General features: G+C 35.5%; 1 protein-coding gene across 1 annotated transcript in view; it reads left to right on the forward strand.

Annotated features, from left to right (window-relative positions):
• Positions 1 to 18,962, forward strand: part of Eogt (EGF-domain O-GlcNAc transferase) — a 402,968-nt gene extending 384,006 nt beyond the window's left edge. Inside the window, exon 17 of the mRNA XM_090408171.1 lies at positions 17,432 to 18,962. The gene's annotated coding sequence lies outside the window, so the exon portion shown is untranslated. The remainder of the gene's footprint in view (positions 1 to 17,431) is intronic.
• The last annotated feature ends 1,096 nt before the right edge of the window (positions 18,963 to 20,058 follow it).

The following is a 20,058-nucleotide window of genomic DNA, read 5'->3' on the forward strand; positions in this document are numbered from 1 at the left end:
TGATGAGACCTCAATAAAGGTCGAAACCAGTCTGGGTAGTGACCTTCTCTCATAATGTGAACAAAAATACAGTTCCTAGGAGCTAAGTTCACATTATGGGCAAATATCAAGAATAGTGATCGGAGCTCACTCCACCTCTACCACGAGTTGCCCCAGCTTGCACTACCCTTTGGGATCAGTGCTGCAGTATCCAGGTATTTGCTTACGCTTGGAATCGCCGAACTTTATATATAGTTTTTACTATATTCGGCATGAAACTCTTTGAGTTTCTTATTCGGCTAAGAAACTATATGGGATGTAATATCCCTTAACTTAATCACTATTTATTAACTTAAAAGCTAATATTTCGCTGGTATTATATCCTGCATCTTCAGAGCACACAAATATCATCTCCACTGTTACACTGGATTGTGGTTGTCTCGCTATTGTCACAATAGCGAGACAACCACAATCCAGTGTAACAGTGGAGCTAATATAAGTAATTGCAGCGTGCAACACAAAACTAAAGTCCTAATTAGACGCCATCTAAGTTATATATATAAAAACAGTAGTCCAAAGTTTTAAAAAAATAAATTCTTCCATCAGTGCACTACGTGATATACTATCTAACATTTTGAACCCAGAGCTATGGGATATCCTTGATAGAATCTTCAACTGTACAGTCAGCAAAGAATTCACCAAAGTTAAAAACCAGCACCAGAAAAAAATTTTGAAATTCTCTAGCAACGCATTGCTACGCAGTGGCCATGATTACATCAAGATGGCGTCGTTGTGAACTTATCATCGGTAACCTTAACCAAAGAAGCCACGAGTGCATTAAGTCAGGGACACAATTTTGCCTTTACTCCTAAAGAAGTTCTGAAACCCAAAATAATGGCTTCCGTTGAACATGGGATATACGACCTGCCTCCAACAATAGCCAATAATATTTGGTTAGATGTGGCTAATATCCTAATCCATTCTAAGCCTCCCAAAAATAATATCCCACATAAAGAAATAATGGTTCTAAAAGAGCTACGCAATAATAACCACATTACCATAACCAAATCAGACAAAGGAAAAACGCAACTGTAGTAATGGATACAACAGAATATGAAAGCAAAATGCACTCACTTCTCCAAGACCAGTCAACATATCAAATTATAAACATTTAGCCAAACTACTAGCTACTTGCACAAATAATTCTCCCTCTTTTGTTAAAAGTTCTACCCACCTAAAATGTATTTTAGAAAACCACACCTTAAATAATTCAGACTTAATAGTGAGTTTTGATATCACCTCATTATTCACTAATGTACCATTGACTGAAACACTAACTTACTAAATTCACAATTTCCCCCTGATATATTTCAGCTATTTATTTCACAGTACAGGCAGGTTATTTTACATGGAAAGGGAAATTATACAAACAATTAGATGGGATAGCTGTGGATTCCCCCCCCCCCTTTTCTGCCTCCTTAGCCAACTTTTACATAGAACATCTGGAAAAGCGAGCTATGAACACAACCACTCTCAAACCTAGTCTCTGGCTACACTATGTTGATGATGGTATTTGGCCACATGGCCCAGACACATTGAATACATTTTTAGCACATCTAAATAACCAGTACCCTAAAATCTACTTTACAATGGAACTAGAAGCCAATGACTACCTGAACACACTGATCACACGTCTTCCAGAAGGTTCCCTATCATTCTCTGTTTATAGAAAACCCACACATACAGGGAGATATTTACACAAACAATCACACCATCACCTTTCTCAACAATATGGCATCTTAAAAACACTAACCCATAGAACTAGAGCAATCTTGTTCCAATGACATTGCTCTCACTGCTAAACTGTCTCACCTGCATCACACCTTCCTGACCAATGGCTATAATCCCCATAAGATAAATAAAATACTAAATGCTACCCAGAAATCCCCCCCTCCACTATCTACCACAGAAGACAACAAAACTATCACCATCTCATACATTAAAGACATCTGAAAATATATCTAGGATACTTAACACCAACTGCGCACCGTATTTAAACCTTGTGTGAAATTGGCAACTCTCATCCATTCACCTAAGGACAGATTCACTCCTTTATTTTATTTAGGAGTGAATCTATCACATTATTTTATTTTTTTCAAAACTTTCAAAAACTACTATTTGGACTACTATTTTTTCAAAACTTTGGACTACTGTTTTATATATATATACAAGGTGTCCCAAAATTCACGCAAGATTTAAATTTAGCACCATTTATGCAGTAAAGTGTTGCCAACGAGAAAAAAAAGACAGCGTGACAGCTGACAGTTCAGGGTTATTAAAAATGATCACACACAGCGAAGAGAGTTCGTTGAATAGATTATGGAACAAGTGGATACTTATTTTTCGAACAAAATCATCTTCAGCGATGAGGCTCATTTTCATCTTGATGGCTTCGTTAATCGACAAAATTGTCACATTTAGGGTTCAGAAAATCCCCGAGTGATTGTTGAGAAGCAAATGCATCCACAACATGTCACTGTTTGGTGTGGATTTTGGGCTGGAGGCATCATTGGTCCATTCTTCTTCGAAAATGCGGCTGGTAAGACAATAACAGTTAATGGTGCTCGCTATCGCAACATGATAATCTAGTTCTTTGTGCCTAAATTGCAAGATATGGATGTGGACGACATGTGGTTTCAACAAGACGGTGCCACATGCCATACAGCCCGAGAAACAAATCAATTACTGCATGAGTCATTTCCTGGTCGTGTAATTTCCCGTTTTGGTGATCAGAATTGGCTGCCCAGATCATGTGACTTAACGCTGTTCGAATTTTTTCTTTGGGGTTTTTTGAAGTCTAAGGTTTATGCCAACAAGCCCATGACCACCCATGCCTTGAAGGAGGAAATTGAGCACTGTATCAACGAAATTCAGCCACATTTATGCAAAACGGTCATGGAAAATTTCAACAAAAGAGTGCTTATGTGCCAGCAAAGCCGTGGAAGCCATTTACCTGATATGCTATTCCATGCATAACCCTATACTGTATACTTTATGAATCAATAAGAAATTACAATTTTTAATTAAAAACCTGTGTTTTCTATCAAAATTACTTCTTCCGTGAATTTTGGGACACCCTGTATAACTTAGATGACGTCTAATTAGGACTTTAATCTTGTGTTGCACACTGCAATTACTTATACTAGCCCTACTGTTACACCGGATTGTGGTTGTCTCGCTATTGTAACAAATTTTGTTTGTGTGCTGAAGATGCTGGATATAATACCAGCGAAATATTAGCTTTTAAGTTAATAAATAGTGATTTTCTTAACAATCTGTGTTCGCATCGATACCGTTAAAATTTATTTACCACCCTGCTTATTAGAAGCCTGATGTGTCTTGAAAAAGGACTGTGTCTAGAGCAGGACCCCTCGATTATCTAACTCTTAGCCCACCATCTTCATTGATCTCCTCATGCCTGAGGACTCATGACCTTGGCAACAATGTTTCTCCATCTATTTCTGTCTCTTGACATTTTTTTCCCTTGCATAATTTCCTTCTCGATGTTATCACCATTTCATCATGATATGTGTCCCAAATATAAAAGTATCTTCTTGTTGACTATGTCACTCAGTCTCTTTTTTATGTTTAATTGATTGAGAATACTTACATTGGTTCTTTTATCCATCAATGAGATGTTCAGCATCCTTCTCCAGTACCACATTTCAAAACTGTCAGTTTCGCTTTGTCTATCTCTCTCTCTTACCGAGTGTCCATGATTCTGCACCATAGAAAATGATTGAGAAAATAAGTATTCACTAGTTTATGTTTGGTAGTGTTAAAAATATTTCTATCTTTCCATATCTTTTTTAGTTGTGTTATGGCATTCCTTCCCATAACAATTCTTTTTATTTCAGTATGACAACCACCTTTATTATCTATCAGGGTTCCAAGATATGTGAGCCTGTTCTACTTTTTCTAAGTTGATGCTATGAGTAGACGTTTCTTCTTTTCCTGTTGTCATATATTTGGTCTTATTTCTGTTAATTTTTATTTTATTTTATTATATTTCGTACTGATAGAGCAGTACTACTACTCTTACATAATGTTCAAAAGGACTTAAGAAGGCTGAAGCCAAAAGAAAGATTACAAGGGTATCACCTGATGCCAGGCCACCAGTGTACCCTGCAGGGCCCTCAAAGAAATAACTTTAACATCACTCTTGGATAAACCAACTAAGACAAATCTCTATAGCTAACAGCATTCCACATGCCGTTCATAGCGACAGTGACGCTGGTAAAATGAGGAGCCATCCCAAACTCCTCTTCTATTTGCCTGGCAAGGTCAGCATTTTGCTCGTAGTACTGAACCTTGCTCTTATGGCAATAGGAAAGTGAGTACCCACTACCTGAAACATCAATCACCCAAACACCACCATCTCTCCTCATTATCTGGCTTTCTAACACCAGAAGTTGTTCTATAGTGTAGTTCAACTGTGGTCTCCCAAACTTTGTTATTAAAATGGTTAGCCAATATTGAGACCACAGCATCATGTCTCTGCACACGGACACCATGTGTCTGGAAACAGCATTGGGAAATATGAGACAAAGTCTCGCTGTAACGGCAGCTAGTCCTACAGCCAGGGCCGAATCAACATCTTCTTGCCTCCAGCAGGAAGAGAAATGTGAGGACCCTCTCACATTTCCTAATGTTGAGTAATAATAATAATAAGATACTCATCAATTTTGAAGTCCTAAGTTCCATTGGTGGATGTGAAGGTGATATTCAAAACAGAAATAACACAACAATTTACTCCTTCCCATCCACACTTTTCTACATTCTGATGTGGCAAAATCATATATTAGGTCATCAAAGTTAATATTTTGTAAAATCTCATGTTCAGTGATCATTAAACTTAGGTGGTTTAATCGTGACTGCTGTTTCTTAAGTCATTTTTTAGTAATTTCATTTTAGAAAATGAATGTTCACTGCAGGCATTAGTAACCATCATTGAAAGAAAAATCCTCATAGAGATTTCCATATTAGGAAATACTGAAAATATATGTTCATTATGCATATAAGTATAAATTTTGTTAATGGTAACACAGTCTTCTTCTTCATTTGTAGTTAAGGTCATATCACCTACGTTTGCTATCTTCACTGATTCTATATCCATCATCAGGTGTGACCTAAAGTGGAGACATTCCATGAATAGTTCTGTAGAAGTAAGGTCTTCGCTATAGAAGTTGGCTAGATCATCACAGTGAGTTTTTATGTCTTGATCATCTAAAGTATGAAGAGTTTCTAAGAAGCTAAATTTATTAAATATTTCTTCGTACTGTTTTTCTCACATATCCAAACTAGTTACCAAGGAATCTATGATTAGTACGTGTCCACTCTAAATTTCCTGCTGCCTTTAAGTTTCACGTCTGAGTCATCTGTGTTTCTACCACCATCTACAAATGTTAGAATGCTGCTGCATTGTTTTATTCGTATATATGAATCCTGGTAGTTCTTATCCCATGACTTTCGCTTGGGATTCATAGTCTTCAAAGCCGTTTCTTTTCTCAGTTAAAAATATAATCTTTGTCCTTAAATATAGTCCTTAAAGGCATTTCTCAGTTAAAATACCTTTAAGGACTTAGGCAATTTCATAGCAGTACATAAGTTCATGCTTTCTTTCTGGAGGACTTGGAGTGTTAAATCATTTCAGTATGTCATTCCAAAAAATAGTCAGAAAATTTGTTTCTAGTTTGTTTAGTTTGTCTCTTAAACCCTGAGCTTTAAGCCGTGTTTCTGATGATTACTGACTCCCTCCTAAATCATCCAAACTTGATTTGATTTCTTCATAACTTCTGTATAGAGCACTTACTGCATCTGCACATGCAGACCACCGAGTTCTTGACAATTGTTTTACCACTTTAAGCCGAGATCCCAAATGCGAAACCATTATTTCCCAACGTTAAGTTGAAGATGAAAAGAAATTGTAAAGATTTTGAACAAAATCAAAATAAATGGTGACATTTAAGGTACTATTTACTGCATGAACACCTACAAGGTTCAAGGAATTTCCTGCACATGATATATACAATGCATATTTATTTCATTCCTTAATTTTAGCCTGTAATCTTGAATAATGCCCTGATATATTTGCTGCATTATCATAGGACTGACCTCTACAGTTCATTAGTGGTATATTATTTTGATCTAAAAAAGTTGTGACCACGTCAGCGAGAATATCTGCTTTATGCCCATGAATGGGAATAAACTGTAAAAATCTCTCTTTAGGAATACTTCCAGAAACATATCTTATTATAAATGTCAGTTGGTCTACGTGTGTGATATCAGGTGTTGAATCCACTGATATGGAATAATACTTAGCTTTCTGTACTTCAGCGACAATAGTTTCCAACACTTTAATTCCCATAATTTGTATGAATTCTTCACAAATAGTAGCTGATAGATATGATGGGACCCCCTTTGCTGCATGACCATACTTCTTTATATGTTCACATAAAAAGATTACTGTGCACAGCTTTGGTCTCCTGGGTTCCAAGGGGATAAAGAAGCTATGAAAAGGGTGCAAAGAAAAGTTACAAAGATTATATCCGGATTATGGGATTTAGATTATGAGGACAGATTGTGAGTATGTGGATTACAGACTGGTTGACAGGAGAAAGAGGGGTGATATGATAGAGGTCTATAAACTTTTGAATGGGTGTTATAGTATTTCAACTGATGAAATTTTTCGTTATATGGAAGGTGGGGGAAAGAACACGGGGGCATCCATGGAAGTTAAATTTATTTGCAGGCAAGAAAGGGGTAAGAGCTAGGTTTTTCTCCCAGAGAGCAGTGAGTGAGTGGAATAATTTATCCTTGCGGGCAGTGAGTGCATCTAGTGTGAATGAATTCAAGGGTAGGTATGATAGCTGGGTTGTTGGTAATTTACAGACTCCCTGGAGGTCTCAGATAATAATAATACTAATAATCATAATAAAAATGGATCAAACTGACTGATCAGTTCCAAAATGCCTAAATAATTGCCATTCCTAGGCTAGCCTATGGTTTGGTTGTCTCCTCTTAGCAGCAGGCCTCTAGGCACTAAAAATTTTATAACTGCAATTATTCTTTTAAATAGTTCTATCGAGTACTGATGCTCACTGTCGAACTGGATTACAAATTCTGTGTTTATAAAACAACTTCAGTATGTCATCATGTATTTTCTGTGTTCCACCCCATTTTCATGATGTAAAATGGTCTTTATTCCGTGTTTCCAATCATTGAATCTGCTCATTATAAATGGGGAATCAGAAGTTGAAAACAATATACAGGCAGCCCTCGGTTTATGCCGCACTTCCGTTCCTGAAAAAACAGGCGTAAACCGAATCGGCGTAAAACGAACCCAATTTTAATGGGAGGTGTTCTGCAGTCAAAAAATATGCACATGAAGTATGTGTTACATTATTATATTTATAGCTTTGATAATACATAAATATATATTTGTTAAAATAAAATTATTAATAATGAAAACAAAACAAAATTATATACAAAAAATACGAAACTTCGAAAAGATATTACATGTTTCTATGTTGAAGTTCCTGGTTTCGGATCACTTACATTTTTTTTTTGAAAAAATTATCCAGTGTTAACTGCCTAAATTTCTTTTTCTTTCTTTAAAGAGTTCAGTGTAAGGTCAAATAGATGCAATTACACTCCTTTTTACGTTCGCACTCCATTCCCAATCATGGTTCATTTCGCAGAGTTCATCAGTCAGTGTCTATGCTTGCAAGGATACGCTGTAAATCAGCCATTTTTATATCTCTCAGAGGGCCTTCTTTGTTTTCTTTCTCCTTCTTTGGATGTTGACTTAATTGTTTGGCTAATTCTTTTAAGTCTTCATTGGAAAGTGGTTTGTCATGGCTCTTTAAGACTTTTGTCACATCTTCAGTTGTAATAGCATCCAATCCCACCTCTCGCTCAAACTTGATAACTTCCTCAATAACATTCTCCTCTTGCTTTAATTCCTCGTTCCAAGCTGCCTTGATGTTGTTAATGCCCTTCAAAATATCGAATGACTGCCAATAGTCTTTAATAGTTTTTCCTGAAGTGTCCAAGACTTTTATCATTTCCATAAATGTTATACGGAGGTAATAGGCTTTGAGGAATTGATATAATCCCCTGATCCAGCTGTTGCAAAAGTGGTATTGTGTTTGGAGGCATGTAAACAACCTTGACACCCAATGGTGTTCTTACTTCAGCAAGGTTTTGAGGATGTCCAGGGGCATTATCCAAGAGAAGCAATGCCTTGGCTGTCATATCATTTTCTTTATAGAAGCGAAGCACGGTAGAGCAAAAATAATTTGTGTACCAATCTATAAAAATGCCTTGTGTAAACCTTTTAGATCCTTGAAGGCGCATGGTGTCTGTGAATGGTACACCAACATTGGTTTAAGCTTCAAAGTTATGGTGACATTTGCACCCAACAAAGGCGTAAGTCTATCTTTTGCAGCTTTAAAACCTGGAGCAGAACGTTCTTCACAAGAAATGAAGGTGCATAATGGCAATTTTTTTCCAGTAGAGCCCAGTCTCATCAACATTAAAAATTAGATCAGGAGGATAACTTCCTTGTTCTACACAGTCTTGAACTTCTTTAGGAAAAGCAGCCACTGCCACAACATCTGGACTTGCTTCCTCATCACATAATTTGACACTATGGCACTTACTTCGAGACTTAAATCTTATGAACCAACCTTTGCTTAATAAAAATGTTTCTTCACCTCCATCCATCTTTTTAAGATCCTCAAAAATTTTTTTTGCTTTATCAGTTATAACAGCCTGCATCAGAGGAATGTTTTTCTGATTCAAGTCAGCCACCCATAATGATAATAATTTTTCCACTTTTTCATGAAGTTTACCCCTGCTATAACTTACTGTATTTTCCGGTGTATAAGACACACTTTTTTACCTTAAAAATTCATCTTAAAAATGGGGGTGCGTCTTATATAATGAAGGTAAAGATTGTTTCTGCTTTTCAAAGTCATACGCACTCCCTTTTATGTTCCAAGATCTTTGTAGGCGGTTAATGGTGCAATCAAATTGATGCGTGACCTTCACGTGACTTCTAGCGCGTCATTGGCTAAGAACGGGGAGTCCCTATTCAAGTTTCATAATATCTTATCCGAGTAATCAGTTACCGATGTTTGTCAGTATTGAGTTGACATGTTGAGATATTTTGTGTTAGGTTTTAGGTTTTTTCCAGAAAATTGTATTAAATTTCTTGGGTGCGTCTTATATATAGGAGCATCTTATACACCGGAAAATATGGTACATGTTTTGCATTTAGTACTGCTATAGATTGTTGCGCAGACTGTTTTATTCTATCTGCATTTTTCATAATTGTAGTAACAGTTGATGGAGGTAAGTTCATACTTCTGCAGACATTAGCACGTGTCTGCCCATCTTCCATTCTTTGAATCACCTCCATCTTGTTTTCAAGTGTGATTGATTTCCGTGCCTTCTTAACACCAAGTTCTGCTAACTTTTCTGCACTTCTTTTATCAGACATGGTATGTAATTATGTACTTTATCAATTTAAATACGTATGTATGTAAAAAAAATAAATAGAACAATTAGGTAGATTCAACAGTAAAACAGGTTTGATACATATACGTCTTAGTAGTTCGGTAAACACTCAAACACTAGAGTGCCTGCTAGCATCGTTTCTCAGCCAGACCACACTACAGTAAGAAAGCACTTGCAGGCATCCGGCGTTATAGTGAATCGGTGTAAATTGAACCATCGTCAACCGAGAGCTGCCTGTACTTTTCCTTTTCTAGTAGCAAGACTTATACGTTGGTTAGACATAACTGGTAATTAGTTTAAGGAATTAACAATGCAAATAAAGTATATTAATTAAAGGTAACTTTAATGAATCGCTTCTATATTTCGGTAAAAATGCATGAAACTACCCCAAATTTGGGAGACTCACATTATGAGAACTTCAGCCCAACAGCCAAGACTACCAAATTAGCCCGCAAGAGGGCACCATTAGGACTTTAGGAACAATATTAGTTTCTTGCTTTCTTCCTCATTTGCTTTGTGTTAGTGCCTGCGTGCACATACCATATCTTTATGTTCCTGAAGATGGCAATGTAACGTTGCCGAAATATAGAAGTGATTCATTAAAGTTACCTTTAATTAATATACTTTATTTGCGTTGTTAATTCCGTAAACTAATTACCAGTTACTTTTCCTTTTGTGGGAGAATAAATAAGCCAATCTCGAAGTTGAGTTTCTCCATTCGACAACCGTTGTGAAAACATTGCTGGTGTTAAATACCTAGTTTCTTTATCTGAGTTGTTACTTCCTACCATATATTCTCGGGCTGATTGACTAAAGCTGCACTGATTATTTTGGCATTCGGATGGACCTTTTTGAACCCAGTACTCCTGTGAGATGTGATTTGCCATTGGCCATAGTCCGGGATCTGAACTCTTATAATTATCATTATTTGTACTTGCGTTTGCTGTAGCACCGGTGGTGGTTGTTTCTTCCTGTACACTATTACTGCACAAGGACTTGCTGGAAACAGAATTTGCTGGTGATTCTGTATTTTCCCTTTCCTTATGTGCTTCATTCTCCCCAATAACTTCACTTTCACTGCTCTTAAAAAATGTTGTTGGTTTTAGAAGTTTTTGAATATCCTTTGCCTGTTCTTTCATTTTCTTTCGTTTGGCACAACTACTTTCGTAACATTTCTTACTGAGGGGAAGTGTGTTTTCCTAATATCCCTATGACACGCCTATAACTTTTAACTATTTTCAAACTAGACTAAGACAATAACACAATATACTCATCTACTAGTTTAAACTTGTAAAGTTGTTCGAGATTTAAAAAAGTTTCTATTCATTTATGTATTATATTTTGCAATGCTCAAAATAGAAATTTAGAAGTGTCGGTATCCTTTCCAAGGTTCGATTTGCGTATTGGCTTGGGACACAAAACTTTTGCACATAAATATTATCAACAATGCGTTGGTCAGAAACTGTTGACTGTCGACATAGGCTGCACCAAATCAAGTTAATGTTAATTCCATAAAAGTGAGTAACTCACAGCTTAGCACCGAAATAAAACGAAGTTTAATAGCAGTTTTTGTTTAACTGCTATTAAAGTTAAGCAGTTTTTTCTTGTAACCAGAGTTTGAAAATGACAATTGACAAAACTAAATTAAGCTATTCAACATAATTCTAAGTTCTCTCCTCATAGCATTTTCATAAAATACTTTGCATCAAGCTATATTAGGGTATATTATATTAGTGTCGAGCATTGAAAAGTTGTTTGGTTTCTCTATTTTAAAAAATAAGAGAATAGGCCTCCCTAAAGAGTGGGACTCCGGCGACCACCGGATTCAACGTTACCTTAAAACGGCTCTGCCCACAGCTAATGTCTTCACTGACCCATTGGACTGTGCTGGCCCTAGTGGGCAGGACATTTATTCTAGTCCTTATTAAATCAATAAACTCAGAACCTGGAAGTAATCTAGTCCCGTCACGTATCGACTGATAGTGTGGGGATACCAAGTGTGACCCTACTAAGGAGACAGTCTACAGAACTGTAAAGCAAAGACATCCATCTTTTATACTCATATCTTGCTGTCTCAATCTGGGCGGCCCTGATACTGGGTCCACTCCTTCACACAGTTAAAGTCCTCTTGGATACTAGGCTGTGGAAAGCCTTTCTACAGATAGGAGAGGATGATGATAATAATAATAATAATTTTAAGTCCATATTTAATGCTCTCCCAATAAGTGACATCAGTTCTCTTTCATTGCTGGCTATAAGCACATTATCATCTGCATTCCTGAGGTTGTTTATCTTCTTACCAGCAATTGAGATTCCACCTTTCCATCCATCAAGAGCTTTACTCATTATGAATTCACTATAGAAGTTGAGCAGGTCGTGAGATAGAATACATCCCTGCCTAACCCTCTTTTCTATTTTAAGCCATCCTGAGTATTTTGGCCTATCTTAATTGTTGCTGTGTTCCTGCCACATAATTGTTTCATTAAGTTGATTAGGTATTTTGGAATTCCCATTTTGTTCAGACATTTCCAGACTACCTCCCAATTGACCCAGTCGCCTTGGTATAGTCCACAAAACAGGGATACACCGGGATATTGAACTCGTGGGTTTTTCTATTAGCTGCCTTATGTTTGCAATTTAGTCTCTGGTACCGCTACCAGGCCTGAAACCAGCCTGTTCATTTGGATTTTAATGCCAGTGTTACTAGCATTAAAACTGATTCAGCCATGCCAAGTAACTGTCTAGAGATAAACCCTATGTAGATGTTCTTCATCTTCGGCTTTGTGCCAGTACTGGTAAGTGCTGTTGTGCATTACCAGGCCTGTTGGTCCACAGGAGGTATTTCATTTCCCTCCTACCACCCATATCTGGGAGGCTTTCCCCTATCTGCCACCTGGGGATGTACCCTTTAGAGGTTACAGACCTCCCCCAAGGGCTTAGGCCACCAGTGATACTAATATAATATAACATATGTTGTTGGCATTTTATGAGAGAGAGAGAGAGAGTCACACACATAAATACACACAGTATTATACATCATACAGAGAACACCAAGACTTTCATGTCAAAGACTACTTATATCTGGGCATTGTTTGCAGACTACTCAGTTATTGATAAATACATATGTATGTGCATAGATTTTTTACAAAGGGCACCTGCCAGAGTAAAACACAAAGCATTACTTAATAATAATAATTATTATTATTTTAAGAGAGAGACCTCCAAGGAGTCAGAGACTCGTCAAGGGACACACTCGAGACTCGAGTTGCAGTTGTTGGACCTTGCAACTGCAACTCTAGGATAAGGTGGTTAGTCCTATGCCTCCCAAAGTGTCCTATGATTGTATATGCATGTGTTCACAGCGCCAGATGACCTGTTCTTGGGGGAAAAACACTTACCCAAGTTTCCAGGTAAGTGTTTTTTTTTTTGTTTTTTTTTACCTTATGAGGGCAGCTAACTCACCTTTAGTCAAAAGAGACTAGATAAAGGTTCCTCATGTCTCTATCTTTGCATCATCATCAAATGGCTGTATCTCTACTGGTCAAATCCTTCCCAATGTCATTATTGTATAGATTGAATAATAATTGACTAAGAACTAATCTTTGTGGTACACTACTGGTTATCCTAAATCTTGCAGATTCACATCTCCCATATACCACTTTTTCATTTTTTTATCTGTTAGTCAGTCATCCTTATATCCAAGCTAATATTTTAATCCAATCCCATATTCCCTATTAATATTTTATTAAATATCAAATTATTAGTTATAAATGGTAATCTAACCATCTTCAAGACAATTATTATCTTTAATAAAGCAAACCTTAATTAAAATTATCCAGCCAGGCACTCAGAATTTAGATTTAAAAAAGAACCATGGACATTGTTCCTCGGCCAGCCTGGTTGGGCGAGTGGTTAGCATATCTGCTCTCCAACCAAATGGGTTCGAATCCTGTTGTGGGCATGGATGTTTGTGATGATGATTGTAGTTGGTGAAATGAGTGGTGGAGGCAGAGAGCTATAGAGTAGGTGCCCTCCCTCGATGAGTCACTGGATTCCCTGGAGGTGTCTTGTAATAATAATAATAATAATTGATCCTTAAGTTTAAGGGAGATGGTAAATCCCATATTATTCTACAGCCGGGTATGAAACTCAGATCGAAATCCTAGAGTTTCGTACCTGGCTGTAGAATAATATGGGATTTACAATCTCCCTTAAACTTATGTCGCCGGTAAAATAGCCTTTTGGCTTGTTATAGTAGTAATAATTGATCCTCTTAAAGAGTGACTATTTGCATGCTACCAACTAATGGATGTTCCTGTTTTACATTATTATTATCATTATCTGAAACCTCCAGAGAATCAGGGACTAATTGAGAAAGACTATAAATCACCCAAACCAGCTGTCATACCTTCCCTTAAATTCATTTGCACAAGATGCACTCACTACCCCCTAAAGGGAAACTATTCCACTCACTCACTGTGCTGTGAAAGAAAAACCTAGCTCTTACTCCTTTCTTGCCTGCGAACAATTTTAACTTCTATGGATGTCCTCATGTTCTCTCTCCACCTTCCATATAATGAAAAATTTCAACAGACAATATCCTATAAAGCCCATTCAGAAGTTTATAGGTCTCTATTATATCACCCCTCTCCTCTTTCTCCTGTTGAAAGTTTACAACGAGTTGAAAGTTTGCAACGAGTTGCCCTGGTGTTGTATCACCTTAACCCAGTCCTGAAGATACTTTCAGGCGCAAACTTTGTTTGCTCACACTTGGATAAAGGATTAAACTAAATTTATTAACCTCTTTCTCCTGTTTACCAGAGTCTTTAATCCACATACTCATAATCTAAATCCCATAATCCAGACATAATCTTTGTAACTCTTCTTTGCACCCTTTTCACAGCTTCTTTATCCCCTGGAAATCAGAGACCAAATCTGCGCACAGTAATCTAGATGCAGCCTTAACGAGGCCTTATAAAGAGGCAGAATGACTTTCTTACACGTCAAGGTTTGCTTCACTTATTTGCTTGTGAGCATAGAAAGTAATGACATCTTTCCATTGTCCTTGAAAAGCCTCTTAAAATGCTAAAACTAAACTAAATCCTAAAAAAATAAATAAATTAAAATTGTGTTTTTAATTTTCATAGTCACATCATTAAATTCCTGATATGTACTCCCAAAGGGATGATCAGGCTCCTATGACAGCACTGCATGATTAAGTTTACATTATTATTAATCTCCTACAAACAGTTTTCCTCCAAACCAGTCTGTTACTTGTGAGCACTCCAATATTGTCATAACTAACATTTCGTGCTTGTAAGGTACTTCTGACCGAATCAAGCCACCCTAGATCTTGGTCTTCCTCTACGTTTCTTTTCTGCCATCAAACACCTTTGATTAGCTCTGCTTACCTTTAGACACATTCTTGAATGCTATTAATGTCAATTCCTTTCTAATATCTTCATTTTTAATATGACTATCATTGATGCCATCAGTTTACTCCCCTAATTTTTCTCAAAACTCTCATATTTGTGGTCTCTTTTCTTTGATCAAGTGCTTTGTTTTTATCCCAAATTTCAGATCATAACTTAAAACCTTATTCCATATAAATTTATTCACCTAGCTACCCACCATACCAGCTTTAATTATTCTGTTGTCTATTTCCAAATTTAATTTGTCACCTTCAGTAAAAAGTCTGTCTAAATAGCTGAAATGCTTTACTTGTTCTATAGGTTCTCCATTCAGGATGCAGCTAAAGTTTTCTATTCTCCTGCATATTTTCATAGTTTAGTCTTTTTATTGCTGATTTGCATGCCAAATTTGTTAATGCTATTATTCAATTTAGTTAGAGAATCTTGGAAACATGCACTAGATGTGTTTAGGAGTACAATATCATCTACATAAAGCAAAGAGCTAAGTTTGACATCTCCAATTCTAATATCAGACCTAATGTCAATTTCTTTCATAATGTGATCCATATGGATGATGAATAAGAGCGGAGATAATGGACATTGTCTTATCCCTGATTTTGCATCAACCTATCTTACTTCGTTCTCCATTATAGTGTCTTGTAATTAACTAAATTTATTTGTTTCTTTGTCTTTTTTTTTTACTACATTAAAAAAAAAAAAAAACTTATTCTGATACCTTATTCTGAAAGTGATTACTAATTTCATTTACTCAACCAATTACTCAACCTGCAGTCTCTTGTAATGTAGCACATTTTGATATTATAATATGTAATTTCTATTCAGTGATGTTTAATTTTTGCACAAGTGCTGCTTATCAGTAAAATGTTAGTATTTTACTGATAAGTTGATATTTATTCTCTTCATATCTCACATATCATAATCTGCAGTCAGATGTACTGTGATTCATTGGATACTTTGAATATAACTAAATTCAAATTAATATAAAAAAATGTTTATAAAAAATCTTTTTGTATATATCAGTTCTTTTGTCTATATCTATGTATGCATATAGGTTGACAAAAAATTCTGTTTTATCAAGACAAAATTTTCTTTTGTACTCTGACCTTAATCTCTATACCTCTTCTGTGAGTGCTTTCTGGTATTTAACCACAAATTATGGAAATGTTGCCAACGTTATTTGGTAATAATACTTATTTTTATATAAACAAAAACAATAATATTATCTAGGTTAATAGAAATCTGACAATTTTAGTGTGACTAAAATGTTTTTGCAAATGAAGGAATGAATATTTTATTATGTCTTATGTATTTGAAACAGTGTCTGTCAGACAAAAAACAATAACTATTTTCTGCCTAATAGAAAATGTACCTGTACATCATGTCAGGAATTTGATGATGATGAATAGAAAATGTATATTATTTTTGTTCTGTACTAATTACTAAGTTTGCTTACTGTATTTTATTATTATTATATGACACCTCAAGGGAGGGCACCTACTCTACAACTCTCTGTTTCCACCACTCAATCCACCAACTACAACTGCACCAACGCCATCTACCACCCAGCACTACCACTTGTATTTTCACAGACAATCACAAATATCCATGCCCACAGCGGGATTCGAAGCTGCAGTCTTTGGGCTGGAGAGCGGATATGCTAACCACTCAGCCAACCAGGCCAGCAACCATTTCATTTGCCTAGTTTCCTACACTTCTAGCATTTGTATACAAACATAACAGCTCATTCCTGGTCTATTGCAAGTTTCAATGATACCACTTATTAGATGTGACTTCTCCATACTTACTTGAGCCTTTTCTTTTTTCTCCTTATTCATCTTAGAACCTTCTTCAAATCCAACTATTTTTCCTTAATCCCAGGTCATGCTCTTCCCTTTTTGTCTATACACACATTTACATCCTGTTAGAGCATCAACCTTCCTCACGCTGTGTTCCCCTGATTGTCTTGCACACTTGTCACTTGTTCTCTCATTCTCTACACTCATGCTACTCACTTCTTCATTCATAACCACTACTACTGAAGTGGTTGTGGTTATGAATGAAGAAAAAATGGGTAGAGTAAGAAAGGAGAGATTGAATCTCTCTTTTCTTACTCTACCCAAAAGAATGTTTTAAAAAAATTCATTGGCAGTGGAGAATAAATAATTATTATCTCAAAAATAATATACCTTTTCTGTCTGTTAAATAGAAAATATATATTATTTTTATAATATCTATAGTCATTACTAAGTTTCCTTACCATATTTTAAAGAAATGTTTTAAAAAAATTCAATAGAGTATAGAGAATGTATGATAATCCACTGAATAAGTGAATATGTATACAGTCATACTCTGACTTACGTGAATCCAGAGTTACGCGGTTTCTTATATGTATGTATTCCCATCCTGCTTCACGCCTCACCACTAGTCGTATCTTTCAGGCGCCGGCCGCATTCGCCAGTGTTGCACATGCTGTGAACAAGCACTGACGTGTTTCCTGCGGTCTCCATTCATACACGATTTTTATAGTCTACAAACCTTGCGATTGTTTAATGTTATGTTCTTGATAAAAATGTTATCACATAAAAACTAATAATATCATCCAAAAGAAGCAAATCCGATTCTTCTACAGCTAGCAAGAAAAGAAAAACATTGACTTTGGAAACAAAACTCAACATTATTTAGGATTTTGAAGGCAGAATGAAAATTTGTGAACTAGCAAAGAAGTTCGATCTACAGGAATCCACAGTAAGAATAATCATAAAAGAAAGGTTTACAGATTTTGGAGGACATAGCTTCTAACGAGGAATGAATTGTAGCCAGAAGGCAAGGATTAAAAAAAATCATTAGCTTGCTATGAAGAAATTCTGCATGACAAGAAAAAGACATTATGACATCAGATGAATCTATTAGATTTTATGAAACCATCGACATCGAAATAACTTTTTTTTTTATGTATGAAAAACTACAATTATGATTATATTTCTTAAAAAATAAAGCATTTTTTTTGTAAACCTTTGGTCCCAATTGTATGTTTGTATGTATAAATTACATGCAAAATTATACCCCGAGTTACGCGAATTAGACTTGCGTGCTTTTTGTTGGTCCCACCTACCGTGTAACTTCGGGGGTTTTGCTGTATTAACCTTTTATGATAAAGTTTAGTAATAAATTGAAGTCTTCTAGGTCTTTTTTTCATCAAAATATCATTGTTTGTTGTCCTGTTTTTTTAAACTGTTTTGGGAACAGTTAATGTGAAATCTTGTAGCTTCTCGAATATTAACATTGCACAGCATCACTTTCCTATTGCATGCAGTTTAAACAGAGAGATAAGGAGAAGAAGATAGGAAACATGCATGCTAATAAAGTGTTAACATCACAGCAGCTACAAGTTTGTATGTCTCTGATGTAAAGGATTTGCTGGAAAATTATTTTAGTAAATATGAAATAAATAAAAGACAATAACTTAATATCCAAGGTGCCTAATTAAATTGATTTATGTGTTTGATGAATATATAAACTTGTTTCTAATTGCTCTAACAATATTTCATCCCACCTATATTAAGAGCAAAAATGCATTGCTTGTGATATTTGTAAATAATGATAACTGTAATTGGGAGTGTCTGATCTTTGTTATATAGAAGAGCAGAACTTAAAGGGAGTATTCATATTGTCTAAACCATATGGATTTATTATGTATGTTTGGGGATGGGAAAAAAAAAAAAAATCCTTACACCAAAAAGAGATTATATAGTGTAAGAACTATCCTATGCTTTATAAGCATTTGTTAGGTGTGCATCTGTTTCTGTGATGGATATTAACATTTGTAAAAATTTATTTTTTGACTATTTTACAATTTATCTTCATGTATTGCTTATTAATAGCTCAGCCAATGTGGAATTTATGTATTTTGTAGTGCATGCTTATTCAGAATTTTGAATGTTTCGCTGTTACAGTTTTATATATAGTTAATAAATTATTTCTCAGAATATGTCTCATTGTACTAGTTTTGTAAGGAATTGTTTTTTTATGTTTTTATCCTGTTATTTGTTGTATATCACCAGTAGTACAGCAGAAGAGGAGCTAGCAGAATTGGGCACCCCCCCCAATGATCTCATAGAGTGCCCCCCCCCCCCCCCATGAGGGTATCTAACCAAAATTTTGTGCAGATGTCTTAGTTATATTAACCCTACCATCCATGATATATTTTTCCATCATGCAATTCAGTGGGTGTGAAGTATACCACTCTTGAACTTGAAATAACATGGATATGAAGTGGAAGATGGTTCATATATTTCATCCACTATGGCTGGTTAATAGACTTGTATGTTTCACTTAGTAACAATCCACTTCACAATTAAACATAAGCAGTTGGGTTTAAATTGCAATTGCTTTATTTATTTTTTTAAATTATCCAAATTATAAAATGTAATCTAAAGCAGTATCTATTCCTCAGCTTAAAGTTAAATAATAGTTAACAAGCCCATTAAAAATAATAAGATTAGTTTGCATAGACAAACTTAATTGTTTTGTGTACTTAATTGTATTACTGCAGTAAGTATTATTTGAATATCTATTTAGAAGTGCATTTATAAGTATAATACAATAATGTCTTCAGATATAAATGCTAATTCTGTATTGAATTAGTATGATCAACCTCATAAAAAGGAATTTCCCAACGTATAATAAATTAGTGCTGCATGTGGGTAAGGATTAAGAAAGCAAGAATCCATTAATGTTCTTTATGAACATTTGATGGCTTCAGTTATGGGAATATTTCATAAGGAATCATGTTCCAGAAAACAGAGATGCTGTAAATTATAATCATTTACTCCAAACAGGGGAAGATGAAAACCCAGGTAGTACTGGAGAAGGTCTGCACATATGTGATTGGTCTTCAATATTTTATGGATTTTTGAAGCTGTACTGTTTAAATAGCAGAATTTTAAAAGGAGGCTTACTATATGATTGTTTTTCTTCAGCTTCTATAATGTCTGTAATATTTGTAATGTACAACTGAGCAGGGAACTTATGGTTTGAGGTACGATAACTTTAGAAGAAAAGGAAA

The sequence above is a fragment of the Typopeltis vanoorti genome, chromosome 1, assembly GCF_054136105.1.
Source record: "Typopeltis vanoorti isolate ZY-2024b chromosome 1, IOZ_Tvanoo_1.0, whole genome shotgun sequence".
NCBI lineage: Eukaryota > Metazoa > Arthropoda > Arachnida > Uropygi > Thelyphonidae > Typopeltis > Typopeltis vanoorti.